The sequence below is a fragment of the Elaeis guineensis genome, chromosome 6, assembly GCF_000442705.2.
Source record: "Elaeis guineensis isolate ETL-2024a chromosome 6, EG11, whole genome shotgun sequence".
Taxonomy (NCBI): Eukaryota; Viridiplantae; Streptophyta; class Magnoliopsida; order Arecales; family Arecaceae; genus Elaeis; species Elaeis guineensis.
In genome coordinates, this window is record NC_025998.2 from 32,895,851 (window position 1) to 32,908,591 (window position 12,741).

At 38.1% G+C, this 12,741-nt stretch overlaps 1 non-coding gene across 1 annotated transcript; it reads right to left on the reverse strand.

The window, feature by feature from the left end:
- Positions 1-368: 368 nt before the first annotated feature.
- LOC140858919 (small nucleolar RNA R71) lies at positions 369-475 on the reverse strand. Its single transcript, XR_012142323.1, has one exon. It is a non-coding gene; the product is annotated as a small nucleolar RNA R71 (small nucleolar RNA).
- Between the last annotated feature and the right edge of the window lie 12,266 nt (positions 476-12,741).

A 12,741-nucleotide genomic window follows, 5' to 3' on the forward strand; every position in this document is an offset into this window, starting at 1 on the left:
TGGCTGAACCAATCCAACCCATGACCCTTAAGGATTTGTGTTATCCAGTTGGCTCCATCCAACCATCTTGTATCAGGTTGCCACAACCCACAGCTAACAATTTTGAAATCAAACCTCAAATCATAAATATGCTTCCAAAATTCACAGGATTAGAAGATGCTTATATATTTATTAGAGAATTTGAGGAGGTATGTGCAACCATGAAACTGCAATTAACAGAGGATGAGGTCAAACTTAGATTAATCAACTTTGCCCTTAAGGACAATGCTAAGAAGTGGCTTTATAGTCTGCCAAACTATTCTGTCACTACTTGGGAGGGCTTTGTGAGAACATTTTTAAAAAAGTATTTCCCCCATCATAAAACAGCTAGGATTAGGAATGAAATAAATCAATTTTACCAACTAGCTGGTGAATCATTTTGGAAGTACTTTGATCGTTTCAAGAATCTTTTGACCCAATGCCCACACCATGGAATAGAAACTTGGAGACTATGCCAGATCATCTATGAGGGGTTAGATTCAAACTCAAGAACCATGCTAGAGTCCATGTGCCAAGGCCAATTTATGGACAAAGAAACTACTGAAGCTTGGCAATTCTTAGAAGACCTAGCCGAGAAAAATTTACAGTGGGAAACAACTAGGGAACCTGATAAAGCTACACCTTCAAGAGGAGGAATGCATCAAATTCAACCAACCCTAGCATCAGAGGCCAAGATTGCAACCTTAACACGTAGATTGGAAGCCTTAGAATTACAGAGACCAGCCAATGTAAATCAAATATCTGCACCCATGTGTAAAGGGTGCAATGCATCAGACCATGTCTTAGAAGAATGTTCCTACTCGAATAAGTGTGCACAGGTGAATGCCACCTATCAAGGACCATTGAACAATCCTTATGCACCCACATATAACCCAGGTTGGAGGAATCACCCGAATTTCTCATGGTCCCAGAATCCTAATGTAGGTAATCCAAATTTCAATCAGCAAAATCTAAGGTCCAACCCAGTGATGAACAACCCGCCAGGCTTCCATGATAATGACAAAAAAATTACCTCTTTAGAGAAAAGCCTAGAAGCCATGATGAAAACACATACCAGCTTTATGCAAACTACGGGTCAACTCATAAATAATAACACCCAAGCTATAGCCCGTCTGGAAATGCAAGTAAGTCAGCTGGCTTCGACCATTAGTGAATGAGAACATGGTAGGTTACCTAGCCAACATGAGCCAAATCCTAGGAACCAAAATGGTCCACGACCCCAACAAGGAAACCAAGTTAATGGTATAAATGCCATTCATACCTTAAGATCAGGAAAACAAATAGACAATAAGGTAGTTGCACTTGATGATATAGATGACTCATCTGCCGAGTCACCTTCTAAAACTACTACCTTTCAACCTCAAGCACCAGAAACTGAAAATTCACCTAGTCCAGTACTTAAAAGTCCTAGAGCTCCTTTTCCAAACAGACTGAAATCCAATAAATCTGAACATTTAGACAAAATTTTAGAGGTATTTAAACAAGTCCAAGTTAATATTTCTCTTTTAGATATAATCCATCAGGTTCCAACTTATGCCAAATTTTTAAAAGATCTCTGCACTAGGAAAAGGACCACTAATGTACCAAAGAAAGCATTTTTGGCTGCAAGTGTCAGTTCATACCTATCTAGCCATGTGCCAATTAAATATAAGGACCCTGGAGCTCCAACAATTTCTTGTGTTATTGGAGAAACCAATATAAAAAAGGCCTTGCTAGATCTAGGAGCTAGTGTGAATATCCTTCCATATTCGGTGTATGAACAACTAGGATTAGAAAAACTTCAACCTACTGGGATCACATTACAGTTAGCCGATAGATCTCTCAGGATCCCTAAGGGAATGGTCGAGGATGTTCTGATAAAGGTTGAAAATTTCATTTTTCCTGTAGATTTTATTATTTTAGAGACTGAGCCAGTTGCGAATCCTAAAGGACATATACCTGTCATTTTAGGAAGACCATTCTTAGCTACGGCCAATGCTGAAATCAATTGTCGAAATGGTCTAATGAAGTTATCCTTTGGGAATATGACCATTGAGCTTAATGTTTTTAACTTAGAACAGGAATCCTCTTCTCATGCTGATGTCAATGTAGTCCAAGATGGTATTTATGAATCCATTGACATTAGTGATGATGAAGTCGACCTAGAGTCTAACCCCTGGTTAATCCATGAGTCTGAGGATGTCAATGAAATACTTAAAGAAAATCAGATTAATCAGGAATCGACACTTCCTACTGAACCAATCATTGAGATGGTGAACTCATCACCTAAACCATCGATAGAGGAAGCACCCATTTTAGAACTGAAGCCCCTCCCAGAACATCTCAAGTATGCATATCTAGGACCCAAAGAAACTTTGCCTGTAATTATTGCATCAGACCTAGATCCCAAGCAAGAGGAGGAGTTATTGTCAGTTCTAAAAGCAAATCAAGAGGCAATAGGTTGGACCATAGCAGATATCAAAGGAATAAGCCCTTCTATAGTTCAACATAGAATATACTTAGAGGAAGAGGCTAAACCAACAAGAGAAGCCCAAAGAAGGCTTAATCCAGTTATGAAGGATGTAGTTAAAAAGGAGATTCTGAAACTCCTATATAGTGGAATAATTTATCCTATTTCTGATAGCTCTTGGGTAAGCCCAGTTCAAGTAGTACCCAAGAAATCTGGGGTAACAGTGGTCCAAAATGATGCAAACGAACTTATCCCAACTAGGACCCAAACGGGATGGAGGGTCTGTATAGACTATAGAAAGTTGAATGCTGCGACAAGGAAAGATCACTTTCCTTTGCCATTTATTGATCAAATGTTGGAAAGACTAGCCGGACAAGAGTTTTACTGTTTTCTTGATGGATACTCCGGTTACAACCAGATCCCCATAGCCGCTGAAGATCAAGAAAAGACTACATTCACCTGTCCATTTGGTACTTTTGCCTATAGACGAATGCCCTTTGGACTATGTAATGCACCGGCAACCTTTCAGAGATGCATGATCGGCATATTTTCAGATATGATAGAACGATTTCTAAAAATTTTTATGGATGACTTTTCTGTTTTTGGTCTAACCTTCTCCGAGTGTCTGAATCACCTGCAATTAGTTCTAGAATGATGTAAGGAGAAGCACCTAGTTCTCAACTGGGAAAAATGTCAGTTTATGGTCAAACAGGGAATAGTTCTTGGCCATGTCATTTCTAAAAAGGGGATTGAAGTGGACAAGGCCAAAATAGATCTAATTGCAAGTCTTCCACCACCTAAATTTGTGAAAGAAATACGTTCATTTTTAGGTCATGCTGGATTCTATAGAAGGTTTATTGCCAACTTTAGCAAAGTAGCACGTCCACTGACTAATCTTTTGGCAAAGGATACTAAATTTGAATTTACTCATGAGTGCTTGGAATCCTTTGAATTTCTAAAAAATGCACTTGTATCAGCTCCAATCATTCATCCTCCTGTCTGGTCTGAACCATTTGAATTAATGTGTGATGCGTCCGATCATGTTGTGGGCGCAATCTTAGGTCAACGAATAAATAAGCTGCCTAGAGTGATATATTATGCAAGTAAAACCTTAAATGATGCGCAGCTTAACTACACCACAACTGAGAAGGAGTTCCTTGCCGTTGTCTTTGCTTTAGAGAAATTTAGATCTTATTTGGTTGGGACCCACACCATTGTTTACACCGATCACTCAGCCATTAGACATCTCCTAGCAAAGAAGGATGCCAAGGCACATTTAATCAGATGGATTTTGCTCCTTCAAGAATTTGACCTAGAAATTAGGGACAAGAAAGGCACTGAGAACGTTGTAGCAGATCATTTGTCCCGAATTTCAGTTGCACCATCTAGTGAACCACCCATCAATGAATCTTTCCCAGATGAGCAACTCATGTCTTTGTCTACTGAACCTTGGTTTGCTGATATTGTAAATTATTTAGCCATAGGCAAGATACCTTCTCATTGGACTAAGCAGGATAAATATAAATTTTTTGCCCAAGTGAAGTATTTCATTTGGGATGATCCTTATCTTTTTAAACAATGTCCTGATCAAATTATTAGAAGGTGTATCCCAGATAACGAAGTCATGAATATTTTATCTTTTTGTCATGATCAAGCATGTGGGGGTCACTTCGCGTCTAAGAAAACTGCTGCTAAGGTTCTCCAATGTGGTTTTTATTGGCCCAATTTGTTTAAGGATGCTCACGAATATTGTAAAAATTGTGCTCAATGTCAGAAAATGGGCCGAATCACCAAGCGACACATAATGCCACTCAACCCAATCTTGGTAGTTGAAGTTTTTGATGTTTGGGGGATCGATTTCATGGGACCATTTCCAAATTCCTTTGGAAATGAATATATTCTAGTAGCAGTTGATTATGTTTCAAAATGGGTAGAAGCAATTGCATGTAGAACACCCGATAGCAAAATGGTCATTAAGTTTCTTAAAGAAAATATTCTCTCCCGTTTCGGTATTCCTAGGGCAATCATTAGTGATCGGGGAACCCATTTTTGTAACCGACCTTTTGCAACATTGATGAAAAAGTATAATGTCACCCACAAATTGGCCACACCATATCATCCTCAAACTAGTGGGCAAGTTGAAGTGTCAAACCGACAAATCAAACAGATCCTGGAAAAAACTGTTAATGCCAATAGAAAGGATTGGTCTTTAAAATTAATTGATGCACTTTGGGCATACCGAACCGCTTTCAAGACCAATCTAGGAATGTCTCCTTATAGGATTGTGTTTGGTAAACCATGTCACTTGCCTATTGAGATAGAACACAAAGCCATGTGGGCCATCAAACAACTAAATACAAATTTGAACGATGCTGGAAACCATAGGAAGCTTCAATTGAATGAATTAGAAGAACTTAGAAATGAAGCCTATGAAAATGCAAGGATATACAAGGAACGAACCAAAGCATTTCATGATCAATCAATTATAAGAAAAACTTTCAATATCGGACAAAAGGTGCTCTTATATAACTCTAGATTACATCTGTTTCCAGGAAAGCTTAGGTCTAGATGGACAGGACCATTTTTAGTAAAGGAAGTTTTTTCACACGGGGCTGTTGAGATTGAAAACCCAAGTAATGGTGTTATCTTTAAAGTTAATGGTCAACGATTAAAACCATTCTTGGAATTACCTGTCAAGACTGTTGAAGATGCCATGGTTCTTTATGAACCAACTTATTCTGATTAAGTTGCTTCGAGGTTTGGTCTGGCTGAAGACATAAAACTTAGCGCTTCTGGGAGGCAACCCAGCTTATTTAATTTCTAATGCTTTCTTTGTTTTCAGTTTGCTTAGGACAAATAAATTAGATAAACTCCATTGGGGACAATGTCGGTCAAGTTGAGGGGAGAGCTTGAACAAAATCAGGTGTTATCATTTCCTTTTCCTTCCACTATGAGTTATTTCTTGCATTTAATATATTATGTAAAAAAAAAAAATAATAATAAAAATATATATATATATATATATGAAATAAATTAATCTATAAAAGAAATAAGAGTAAGTTAGAAAGTATTTGCTAATGTAGTGAGTCACGGAGAAGATTAGCTGGTTAGACTCTTGGTGGCTTAGGTCATTTAAAGACTATTAGCACTTCCAATTGCACATGCACACTAACAAGGTAAAGTAGGTGTTAATTGTAAGGCCAATTAAGGATTTGAGTATTATTTAAATTAGATAATTTTCTCTACACCCCAATTGAAGAAATTTGAATTTAAGGAAAGAGCTACCTGCCTGAAATAAAATGCAAAACACAGAGTAAATGTGGATTGCCCTAAGCCTAGTAACCGGGTCTCTTCACCTAAGTCAAGTGTTGAGATTCGCGTCAAACGGTGGTGGGAAGGCCAGGATGCTCAGCAAAAAAAAAAAAAAAAAAAAAAAAAAAAAAAAACAGTGTGAAAGCTACCTTAGTTCTTTGTTTAATCTGGGGTGTATAAAAAATTAATCGAACTAAGTTATGAAAAATGATACAATTGGCCTGTACAAGTTAATACTGAAATACTAAGTTAGTTATCACTCACACAAGTGCTATAAAACTTTAAGTGTACTCTAAGAAAGCTTCTAAGTAGACTGACTACTGATTCTAATTCGAAGCTCATTACTTAGTAATACTAGAAAACTTCTTGAATTTCGATCTTAAATTAATTTGCAAAGGAAGGATCTTTTTGGAATATGATCTTATTTTGGTACATTGCTAAGGGACTAGCAATGATTAAGTTGGGGGGTGTGATTTATGTCACAAATTGACATAAAAAGTATCAATTAATATCTAAATTATCTAACTTTATTAAGAAATTGATACTTATTATTATATTTTGCAGAAGAAGAGATCATCAATAGAAAGAACAAGGAAAGAGGATTCCAACGGCGCAAATTTTATGCAAAACGGAGTTAAATTGACCCAGGAATTGAAGAATGAAGAAAGAAGACTCAATTGGGTCAAACCCGAGTCAAATCAGATCAAAATTGGTCAAAAATCAACTGATTTGGTGATCTGGTTAGCCGCCTGGTCCACAGCAACAGGCGCATGGACCATGGACCCATCGGCGCACCATAAACCCCCTAAAACCTCTTAGTCCCACATCGGAAGTTTTGAAAACCTTATAACCCCCAAATGCCTATAAAAAGCCCCCAAAGGCCCTTGTTTTAGGTATTCTTCCTTGAGATCAAGCTTGTAACCCTAGATAGTGGGGTTTTTAGCTCTCTTTTCAAGCCTCGAGCTTTGAGGTTTTTGTAATAAATTTTTTTTTATATATAAAATCTTATTTTTATGCAATTTCATCTCTTTACATTATGCAATTTATTTTTCTTGCAATTAGGATAGTTTAATTTATGCAATTTAATTTTATGCAATTAGGTTAGTTTAAATTATGCAGTTTAAATTTATGCAATTAGGATAGTTTAATTTATGAAATTAGGGTAGTTTATTTTTCTGCATTTAAATTTTGCAAGTAGATTTAGATCATGTCTAGCTAAGCATCCCTTCTAGGGTTTGCGATGAAGCTAGATCATGAGTAGGAATTTTACATAGAGTTCTTTCTTTTTCTTAGGGTTTCTTTTTCTTTCTCTTTTGCCAAGAATTTTTGATGAACTACAGTTGGGTCAGAGTCCCTTCATAGTTCATGCTTGATTCAGTGCATAGGAGGAGAAAACCCTAAGGGATCCTAGTTACTACTCCCCTGTAAAGAATCTTGATGGATTATCGTTGGGCCTTAGTCCCTTCATAATCTATGCTTGGGAAAGACAAGAGGAGTAGTCGTTAGGATCAATAAGAAAAATTCTAGGTAGAATTCCCTAATCTAGATCTAGTGGATTCAAAAAACCCTAGACCCTTAGTCTTATTGTCTTTAGCAAACAACTTTCGACTTTCGATTTTTGTTAAAGCTCGCTTGAGCATAGATTTGAAAATCATTTTAAAAACCAAGTCTCTGTGGGATCGACCCGTACTCGCTGGTCGTGCTACTCTGCACACCGTGCGCTTGCGGTTTTATTTACAAATTTTAAGATTTGCACATCAATTATGATACTCCATAAGTCATAATTGAGTGCTTGAATGAATATGTGCATGCATACTTTCTAATATGCATAATTTAAACCATTAAATAAGGGTGGTCTATTTGTTGACTGCCCTTCGGCAAGAGAGACATTCAATAGGGTTGTCATCTTGATCTTTTTTCTTGATCGCAAGGCAAACAAGTGGACGGGAGTACCTACTCTGATACTACTTATTACCCAAAGATACAACCCAAGGGGGGGTGAATTGGGTTTTTAAAATTCTTTTAGGGAATTAAACAAGTATGTGCACTATATGAGTGTATGCAATGAGAATAATGAATTAGTATACTGAAATTTAAATGTAAAAAGTAAGCGAGCAAAGTCACACATATAAATAGTAAATTTTATAGTGATTCGATATCAACCCAATACTTATGTCCACTCCTCAAAAAGTCCTCTGGAGAATTTTACTATAATCATCAAGATTACAGCAAGATTATTTTAGCAGGATCACAATCTTAACCCGATTGATTTTGTGGGCTTATCAATCAAAACCTATCCCCAAGCCACTCCTTGGCTTGTACTAATCTAATTCAAGGCTTAGATGAGCCTATCTGCAAAATTTTAATCCCTATTAAAATTTGAAATACAGAAATTGGAAGTACAAAAATTTAAATACAATTGCAAACTCCTTTAATGAGCTGATGTAGAAACAATGATGCCCAAGTTGAGAAGTTGTGAAGCTCTCTTTGAAGCTGAAGCTCTCTTCTTGCTCTTAAAGAACATTTGAATTCTTAGCAATGGGAGTGGTTGAAGTGGAGTGAACGCTCTTGAATACTCTTTTGAAGGTAGAACATACTTTTTGAATGATTCTCAGATTTTCTCTTTTGTTCTTATCTTCCTTGATCACCTTGCTTTAATAATCATTTAGAATCCCTCTAATCCAAGTTGAGAATACTAAAAATGGATTTATAGTCATTGGAGCTCGAGAAATGGCCATTTGAAACCTCCTAAATCAATTCTGTACTTTCTGAAAACTAGCCATTACTGTTGTCAGAGTCCGTCGAGTCGACTCGATCAAATCTTGAGTCGGCTTAAGGTATTCTTATGTCGGCTTGAGCGAGTTGTCTAGAAAACCACCTTTCTGTCCTCTGAGATAAAATCGACTCGAGCAGTGCTGGAGTTGGCTCATGCCTGTGTCGATGCCATGCTATGTGCCGGAGTCGACTTATCCTATGCTTGAGTCGACTCAAGACTTGTGCCAAACTTTGAATTGTTCCTGAGTCGGCTCTAGGGATACTTGAGTCAGCTCAAAACTTGTGCCAAGTGCTGAATGCATACCAAAATTGGCTCAACTCCTTCCTGAGTCGGCTCAATACCCTGTTTCTTCAAGATATTGCTTAGCTTGGTCTCTTAAGTCTTCATTCTCCGAACTTTTCATTCAAAATTCTTAAGCTTTGTCGGGATACGGTCCAAACCTTCTGAACTTTCTACTACACACTAAAATAGTTCATTAGTGCTGAAAATCTACTCAAAAATTTTGTTATTCATCAAAATCAAATTTAAGATCAATAAAGTACAAATGGAATCTTTTCTCATGTTCCTACCGCTAAGCGTTGCGCTTCACCATTTCTTATTGGAACATGTCTTCGGTGTGGCGACAAGGATCACAGTAGAGAATCTCGCCGCAACCCTATAAAATGTTTCCTATGCAAAAGATATGGACACAGGGCTCGTTCGTGTCGTGAGCAATTTTGTCTAGTGACCAGTAAGGTGGCAAAACCAATCCAAAAACCCACATCTCTTGAGTGTTATCAACCGCCAAAAACACAAGGATCAAAACCAAGTGAGATGACAAGCCGAATTATAAGATCGTCTGCAGGCGACACCGAGCAATGTAAAGCTTTCATTAGTGTTCCTTTACAGACAGAGGAAACAGAGGCACTCTTACATCGAGTGGCATTTGTGGAAGCATTTGGAAGATCGATTAAGGAGGATGATGTGCAAAATACTCTTTCCCATAAGGCCAACATTTGGGGTTCATGGACAGCTAGACAACTGAACAACCCAAACACATTCTTCGTTGCATGTCCTTCCAGAGAAGCAGTTCACCAGCTAATGACTAGAGGTAGAATTAGAGGTAATGGTTTCCAACTTCTGGTAAGTCACTGGGATCCACACAAGGGGGGAGGGCCTCATAAGCTGAAGCTTATGGTGAGTACCTGTTTACTCAACCTCCCTCTTGTTTGTTGGAACTCTCAAGCAGTGGTAGCAATTATTTTGAGACTTGGGTTATTACACAGAGCCAGTAAAAATTGTCTTAAATGGGAGGACCTCACATTTTTTGATCTTGATTTCTTTTGTGAAGAAATAGAAGACGTTCCAAAGAGTGTTAACGTCAATGTGGGACTTTTTTGTTACAATGTTAATATTAGGATAAACTCTGTCTCGGAACAGGCTCCTCCTGATTCACTCTCTTTGAACGAGGAAGGTGATGACGAAGAAGATGATTGGGAGTATCGGTTTGGACCTGGTGGCGGATCACTCGCATCGGAGATCAGAAAGAGAGGGTAGGGCCACAATCTGATAATCCAAATGCAAGTAGGACTGCTTCTAGGCCGCGTAGGGGGGAACCTCAAGAGATATGCCAGGAACTAAGTCCTGATCTCAACAGAAGTTCTACAGTACCCTCAGACCTAGAAGTTAGCGCAGCGCCACAGATCTACGATATCAACCGTTGGCTATAGGAGACCCTACAGCACTATCTCTTAAGACCAGATCCATGGAATAAGCTTTCAAGTTTTCTATGGATAAAAGTTCACAATGGGACGCTCTTACGGAGCAATTCAAATTTAGATCCAGTCATTTGGAATTTTCAGGGAATGGTCCTCGATCTGACCCTGACCTCAAAGCCTACAATCACTAATAATGACTAGCAGCAGGTCCCTAAAAACCTATCCGCTCAGAAGAATACAAACTATAGCCTCACATCTCAAGTAATAACAGCTATTCCCATAAAATAAATCTTCTCCAGAATCCTGAAGGCACTCAATAGCCCATTTCACTCCACTCAGGAAGCTCACTTTGACACCCAACCACATCGTGTAGCTAGAACTCCTTGAGAGGCAAGAACATGGGGGTTTCACCGACTAAACAAAGTGCTCGACTACGAACCAAGAAGATCAAAGCTCTTGGTTTGGTTGAAGATTTTGAAACTGTGGGAGACATTCTCTTCATAAACTCCTTAACAACGACATAGATCACTGCAATGGGAAAATTCTGCGGACTGCTATTTGAGACTGGGGATCAACCAACAGCAATTGCTAGACTGAAGACACTTGAAGCTCAGCGATGCGGAAAGACAGCGCACCAAGTTTGGACTGCTGCAAAAGGATGAATACCCAACCAAAGGCAATGCAGGGTGTTTATGGGAGACCCCGCCTATCTTTCTACTATCTCTTAGCTAGTAAATATCCTATTGTAGTATATTCATTTTCAAGATTAGCAGATATAGCAGGGGCTTTAGCATCAAATATTTGGACCTGCTCTATACTCAAATGGATGACTGAATCATTTTGGCATTATTATTGGCACTTCTATGTCTCTTCAAGCACTCTTCAATTGTCATCTAGTTTGTTCAATGCTTTATACAGATGATTCTTAGTTGGAATACAAGAAGAACTGGTAGACCCAAGAAAAAACGAGTGATCAGAGAAATCACTAAGCAGTCTAATTGCTTCGTGATTTGCATACAGAAAACCAAACAAAACTAAATAAACAATAGGCTACAAAGATCCATCTGCGGTCCAAAGCTTGAAGCATGGATTTCATTAGATGCATCAGGATCAGCGGGTGTTTTGATAACCTACTGGGATCTCAACGTCTTTGAGAGAAGTCTTATTAAAAAGTGTTGTCATTCTCTTTCCATTAAGTTGAGCTGTAAGTCTCCTTCACTTTTCTGCTATCCAACGTATATGGTCCACACAATCATAGCGAACGTCAGGAGTTATTTGCAGAGCTCTGTGAGATAACGAAAAGCAACAATCTACCTTGGGTATTGATAGGAGATTTCAATGCAGTAAGATTCTCATCTGAGCGAAAAGTGTCAACTTACTCTCAGCGTACCAGTAGAATCTTCAACAACTTTGTCAATTCACAGGCGCTAATTGAATTAAAGCTCCCAAATAGACATTTTACGTGGTCCAACTTCAGGGAGAAGCCCTCACTGGCAAAATTAGATCGCTGCTTCGTCTCAATCGAATGGCTCAACAAATTCCCCCTGTCCTACTTATTATCGCTGACCAGACATACATTAGATCATACTCCATTTGCTCTTAAAACCAGCCGCAAATATGCAAGGTAAAATCCTTTCAACCAAACCTTTTAGATTTGAGAATTTTTGGACCACAATTACAGGATTTGATATCATGATACGCTCCTAGTGGGAATTGGAACCAAATTATGAAGATATAACCACGACTATCGTCAGAAAACTCTGGTCAATCAGAGCCAAACTCAGAGCTTGGAATCGATCTAGAGTGGATAATATTCTAACGAAGGAAAAAAAATATATTAGATAGCATCGCCCACCTAGATGCAGAAGAAGAAACAAGGAATCTACAAATATCAAAACTTGAAGACCAGAAAAGCTTAAAAATGAGATTAGACCAGCTGTTACATCAGGAGAAAATATTCTGGAAGCAACGATCACACATTCAGTGGTTCAACTGTGATGATCGTAATACTAAATTTTTCCACATTTGGGTCAGTAACAGAAAACGAAAGAACCTTATCCCCAGAACTTAGGCATGAAGATACCATCTTAACGGATCAGGAGAAAATACAATGCAGCTTTCGTGACTACTATCTAAATTTGCTAGGCAATCCAGAACAGCCTTGCATATATGCAGATTAGAAATCCTTATATCCCAATGAACCGATAGATTTATCAGATTTAGATATTCCATTCAGAGAGGAAGAAATCAAAGCGGCAGTCTTTCAAATCGCATCTGAAAAATCTCCATAACTGGATGGTTTCTCTTTTGTATTCTACAAGTTGTATTAGGATATCATCAAATCAGATTTGATCAAATTCTTCCAAAGTTTTTATGATCATCAAACAACATTGGATAGGATAAATTACTCCTACATTACCCTCATCCCAAAGAAAGATTCAAATTGCACAGTGAAAGATTATCGACCA